This window comes from Halyomorpha halys, unplaced genomic scaffold (assembly GCF_000696795.3).
Source record: "Halyomorpha halys isolate HHAL.00 unplaced genomic scaffold, Hhal_1.1 Scaffold145.1, whole genome shotgun sequence".
Classification (NCBI taxonomy): Eukaryota; Metazoa; Arthropoda; class Insecta; order Hemiptera; family Pentatomidae; genus Halyomorpha; species Halyomorpha halys.
In genome coordinates this window covers 1,583,374-1,589,293 of record NW_027115461.1, presented here as the reverse complement: position 1 = coordinate 1,589,293, position 5,920 = coordinate 1,583,374, and positions in this window count along the sequence as shown.

Here is a 5,920-nt window from a genome sequence, read left to right as displayed (position 1 = left end):
TTTTATTATATTATATTTCAGTATAAGTCATTAAAGACCGGATTTTTTTGAACCAAAAAAAAAAAAACCTGCAGAAAAAAATCCAAATCTTGCAGTAAAAATTCAAAATGTGAATAAAACCTCTAAACCCTACAATAATCAACTTTATTGTTTAATTTCCAATATTAATACATGGAAAACGTAACTGTCCTTATTTGAATCAAAATTAACTTCCTTAATAGTTACCTTATTTTAAGAAGCATATACAAAAAAAAATTACCTACTTCTATTAAAAACTTAATTTTTGTTTTCCATATTTACCAAGCTAAGTGGAGACTAACATTATTAAATGAATTATATCCCCATTATACATACTTGAAAAAACTTTTTATTGAATTCCGTATTCCTATGTTTGTAACCTTTGCTAATTAGTTTTTTTGTCATTTGTATTTATTTTATAAATTTTGTAGTATTGCAAATTTAAGTATACTTTATTTTGTTATAATTATATCGTAGTAATCATTGATGACAAATTTAGTAGATCTGAAGGGATTAAAAAGCCACTTTACACATATTTAAATAATTACAAAAAAATTGTCTTATATCTCAAATTCGAATGAACCTGGGGGGGGGAGGTTTGGGGGGTCCGATTCGTGCCAATTGGTATATTATTAAATCCTTTTGGTACGAGGTAATATTTTAGTAATCACTAAAGATCGAATTTTTGTGCACAAAAAAAAAAAATTAGTAGTAAAAAACCCAAAACTTGCCCAATCGTGCAGTAAAAACTCAAAATGAGTATAAAACATCCAAATCTTGCAATAATCAACTTTATTGTTTAATTTATAATATTAATACGTGGAAAGTTTAACTGATCTTGTTTGAATCAAACTCCCTGTATGACAAATTAAAAACATTACCTAATTCTGTTAAAAATTAAACTTTGTTTCCATAATTCCTGATCTAGGTGGTAATTAAATTCATTTAAAGATTTTTATTCTTATTATGATTAATAAAAAAAAAAAATTATTGATTTCGGTGTTACCATGCCCGCAGTTTATTTTTGTCACTTTTATTTATTTTAGATATTTTGTCGGGTTAAAAACATGTATATTTAATATTTAAGAGATTAGTGTATAAAAGCGTTATGTTAAAAATAGTAAACTTTAAGAAGACAAAGGTAAATTTTTTTTTTTTGGATCTTGTTATGTTTTGAAGTATACATAAGCCATAAGTAGGTAGAGAGAGATACCTCACACTTGCTAGATAGGCACATAACCCCTTCATCCACACTAAAGATTAAAAAATATCAAAAAATGTTATATAGCTACTTCATCCATAGACTGGATTTTTATGCAGTAAAAAACCGAAAAATCCAAAATGTGTTTACAGACTCGGTAAAAAATTTGTTTACAGACTTTGGCAATGTCTGTAAAGCTATCTTGAAGCCTTCCAAAGTGAGACGAAACGTCGGATAGATATTAAATAGTTGTAAACTAATTTTGTTCTTTTTGACCGCAACCCTGACCATCTTCATATTTCAAAAACTTAAAATGAGTAAAATTATGTAAAAAAAAACATAGGAATCCTCAAATAATCAACTTTATTAAGTAATTTATATCAATACGTACATGGGAAGCTTATCTTTTATGAATTAAAATAAACCCCCTCAAAAAAAAAATGAATACTTTAGTGTTACGATGGGTTTGTATATCAGCTTTATAAAAACGTATAGTGTTTTGGGAATTAGAAAACAGAAAATTGAGATCACTAAATCGAAGTTTTAGATCATTGAGATCTATGCAAATTTCCTTTTGCTATTAACAATTATTCAAAAATAAACAAAACTTATTCTTTATTTATTTTTTTACATAAAGGCATTGCACCAAAGGAAGGCATTACACAGGATCAAAACTAGAAGAAGGCAAGCCGTAGTCAATCAGGTTGTGAGATTTCACCACGGAAAAGGAAATAAAACCAAAATTATATATAATTACCGTAATACTTTATTAGTTATTACAATTAATATTTGCTTTAAAAAAAAATTATTTTTTATATAATTAATATTTTTTTCATTTCTAGGGGGGCAGCTATCCCCTTCTGCCCCCGCTCGGTACGCCCATGCATTTGACACCAAAAGAAGATCTAATATACTTGAAAAATAGAAAATAATGGAATTTTAAATGTGTCTTGCCATCCTTTGTCCAAATATTTTTATCAAATAACAAACTTAGAGAATGCTTCTTATGCCATTTCAAAAAGAAATCCTCTGATTTTTTTTTAAAGTGAATTTGTTTTCCAATTATTATGACAACATGAAAATCAAACTGTACTTCCGGTTTTCGGCTCAGGTCAATTTAAAAAGAAAATTATTTACTTTTATTAAAAATCATTTATTTACTTTAGATAAGTAATTAGAAAGAATGCTTTTTCAAAAGGATAAAACAATTTGTTTTTTAGTAAAAAATTACTATGGGTTTACCCTCCCCTCCATTTTACTATTATAAAAAATAATTGTAAAAAATTTACAATGCAAGCAAAATGCGTCCATCAGTTAAATCCAATTTTTGACGATTATCACCTCATTCTAAAATAAAATATTATACGATGATCACTGACAATGTTTTATATAATATAGAGTAATTTAAATTTTTAAAAAAACATGGAAGATCACTTAATAAATGGAATATGGTCCGAAAAAAAACCCAAATGAGTTTATTTTTGATGAGTTTTTTTCTTTTCGACCGCACCCAGACCATATTCCATTTATTAAAAAAAATAATTATACACTATATCATGTAATATGAGTAAATATAATTTATTATGGTTATATTTGTATATTATATAAAATACTTGCACTGTTATTTTGACCAGTTTAAACCCCTATATATTAAGTTTTTACATTTTTTTTTTTTTTTTGCTGCATTCAAAACAAAATAAAAATCGGTTTATTTAATAACCGAAATATTTTGAATGGTTAAAACCGAAGAAAAAAAAACATTATATCCAAGTATTTTTTGAATAACCGCCATATTATAGGGCTAAGCGGGAGACAGATATTCCAGAGGGGAGGGGATCTGAGCATGCGCAGTGGAGGGTGGGGGTGTGAGCATGCGCAGTGGAGGGGTGGGCTAAGCTACTGCTGAGGAAAACTCTACCGCTCAGTTCGTCTTAGAACTTGAACAGTGAAAGTCCTCTTGTACTTGCTTGTTCTCTCGTACTTGCCGTACGCTGTTCTCTCGTACTTGCCGTTCGCTGTTCTCTTGTACTTGCAGTGCCTTGTTCTCTCGTACTTGCCGTTCGCTGTTCTCTTGTACTTGCAGTGCCTTGTTTTCTACAACTTGCTGTCTTGTTCTCCAGTACTTGGTTCTCTTGAGCAGTCATGTCCTCTATTACTGGGTGAGTCCTGTTTATACACTTTTTATAAAATTTACTTTTATATTTTAATATTTTGTTTAAATATTGTCCTGAAACAATCAATTATTTTAATAATTATCAGTTCTCTCAGGCATTCATAATTATGTTTCTAAAATTCATCTTAAATAAAATTTTATTAACCTTTTTATTTATAATACACTTTTAATTTAGTACACTTTTTTTTATTTTTGTTTCTAAAATTCATCTTAAATAAAATTTTTTTAACCTTTTGATTTCTAATACACTTTTTTTCGTACGCATTAATACTTTGATATATATATATTTAAAGTTGACACATAAGGGACCTGTTAATATTAAATTTATTTAAAATTCTAACTACTTTAAAAATTTTATTTTTATATTCTGATATTTTGCATAAATTTCACCTTCTTATATCAATTATTTTTATTATGTTCGATTGTTTTTAGTATCTCTAAATATAAATGTAATATTCAGCTTAAATAAAAATAAAACTTCCTAAACTCTTTAATTTTTTAATAAACTATTGTATTTTCGAACATATTAATACTCAAATGTTATCTTGAAGTTGACACATACGCGACCTCTCGTTATTCGTTTTGGTAAAGATTGAATTTATTCTTAGATGTATTTTAAATTTTAACTATGGTAAGTTTTTTTTTAAATCTCAGTATTTTGCATGAATTTTTCTAATATATCTTATAAGTTTTTTATTCAATTATTTTGCTGACATTTCGCACTCCTACGGCATTATTTTCAATATGTTCGATTATCTTAGATGTTCCAAAACGTATGTATTGCATTAATTTTAAATTGATGTACTATTTGATTTAAAATAAATAGGTTTTTCGGACATATATATACACATATGCTATATGTATTTGAAGTTGTCACATATTGATTACAACATTTGGTTTTATCAGTTTTATCAATATAACAATTTTTTGAGTTTATTCTTTTATATATTTGAAAATTCTAATTAATTTACATTATTTTATTTTCTAACGTTTTGAATACATTTTTGTTATATAATTTACAACCTTTATATTGTGATATTTTGCATAAATTTCGCGCTCTTAAGTTAGTTTGTTCATTATGTTCGATTATCTTAGGTATTCCTAAACATTATATGTAACATTCATCCTACATAAAAAAATTAAATTCTTTGATTTTTTATAAACTTTAGGTTTTTCGGATATACAAATGCTATGTGTATTTGAAGTTTACACATATCAATTTAATGAGTTTATTCTTTTATATTTTTAAAAATTCTAGCTACTTTACAAATTTATTTTATTTCCTAACGTTTTGAATACATTTTTATTATTTAATTTATGTCTTTTATTTTTATTTGTTATTATTTTGCATACATTTCGCGCTCTTAAGTCAATTATTTTTATTATGTTTGATTACCTTAGGTGCTTCAAAGCATGTAACATTCATCTGGAATAAAAAAATTAATCTTTATGAACTCTCTAATTTTTAGTTATAAATACACAAATGCTATGTCATGTGTAGTTGGCACATATATGTCATTGAACATTTGTTTTTATCAAGTTCAACATTTTATTGAGTTTTTTTTTGTACCGTAATATTTTACGAATTTTTTTTTAATGCTTAAAAAATTTCATTTTCCCTAATATTTTGCATACATTTCGCGCTGTTGAGTTAGTTTTTTTTATTATGTTCGATAATAATTTAGTTATTCCTAAACATTATTTGTAACATTTATATTATATATAATAAATAAAACTCTTTCATTTAAAATAAACTTTAGCTTTTTCGAACATATAAATACACAAATGCTATATGCTTTATATGCTATAAAGTTTGAACATATACGTTACAACATTCCTTTTTAACAAGTTTATCAGTTTGAGTTTTTGTAGTTTATCATAAATTTTTATATTATATATTTAAAGTTCGAACTACTTGTTAAGCTTTTTGTACTGTAATATTTAGAAAAAAAATTTCTCATGCTTAAAAGCATTAATTTTATAATATTTTGCATTAATTTCGCGCTCTTATGTTAGTGTTTTTATTATGTTCGATATCTTAGTTATTCCTAAACATTAAATTCCTAAACACATTCAACTTAAATAAAAAAAAATAAAAATCTTTTATGTCAAATAAACTTTAGCTTTTTCTAACATATAAATACACAAATGCTACATGTATTTGAAGTTTACACATATACGTTACAACATTCGTTTTTATCAATATAATAATTTTTTGAGTTTATTCTTTTATATTTTTAAAAATTCTAACTACTTTAAAACCTTATTTAATTTTCTAACGTTTTGAATACATTTTTATTATTTAGTTTTTGACTTTTATTTTTATTTGTTATTATCTTATAATATTTATATTAACATTCATCTTATAAAAAAAATAAATAAAACTATTTGATTTATAATAAATAGGTTTTTCGGACATATAAATACACATTTGCTATATGTATTTGAAGTCGACACATATAGATTACATTTGGTTTTATCAGTTTTATCAATATAACAATTTTTTGAGTTTATTCTTTTATATATTT